The sequence below is a fragment of the Panthera uncia genome, chromosome E1 (genome assembly GCF_023721935.1).
Source record: "Panthera uncia isolate 11264 chromosome E1, Puncia_PCG_1.0, whole genome shotgun sequence".
In the NCBI taxonomy this organism is placed as follows: domain Eukaryota; kingdom Metazoa; phylum Chordata; class Mammalia; order Carnivora; family Felidae; genus Panthera; species Panthera uncia.
Genome location: NC_064814.1, coordinates 581,000 through 581,845, shown reverse-complemented (window position 1 = coordinate 581,845; position 846 = coordinate 581,000).

Genomic DNA, 846 nt, shown 5'->3' with positions numbered 1-846 from the left:
ATGGGATTGGAATTTACAACCCGGAGGTCAAGCCAGTCAGGTACCCCTGTATTTTGTTTCTAAATGAGAAGCTCCCCCACTTACATTTCCACACTTGCCTGAAGACCACCACTACATAAATATTTAATGAAACTTCCTTTTCCCTGTCTAGCACATTCTGCCATACTCACAGCTCGAAAAGTTCAAGCTAGACTGCGGACACAGATCACAAGACAAGTCAGAGTTCCGCTGGGATGAGGGGTGTCCCAATGTCTCCTGCGGGCACTTCCAGCACCTTCTCAGGCACAGGTGTCCGACCTCCCGCGCTCCTGGTCACCCGGCCCCAGCCCCCTGTGCCCCCGCCCCTCCGCCCCCCTGCGGCCTCCCCAGCCCCGGCCCCGTGCGCCCCCGGCCCCCCGCGCGGCGCGTCGCAGCACCCCAGAGCTGACTTAGCCAGCCGTCGGTGGTCTCCCGCGGACCTCCAGCCGTGGAGGCGGTTCCCAGCTCTGCCAGCCGGGATGCCAGCGCGGGCCGTGCGCGCCCCACCCACCCCGCGGCCGGAGCCCGAGCCGCAGCCCCTCGCGGCAGACGTCACGCGCTCCCCCCCGGCCGCCCAGCCCGCGCGGACCTCGACCCGGGCCCGAGCTGTCCCGCGACTCCGCGCCAGCCACGCTCTGCCCCGGGTTTTCCAGGCCGCTGGGAGCCGCGCCTGCGCCGGGCGCCGCGGCCGGACGTGCGGGGCGCTCGGCCGGCGTGCCTCGCGATTGGCTGGCCGCCGGTAGCCCCACTGCTGTGCGCCGCCCCCATAGGCCGGCGCGGCCGCCAGTCAGCGGCGCCCGCCGGCTCGCAGCGCGCCGCGCGTGTCCC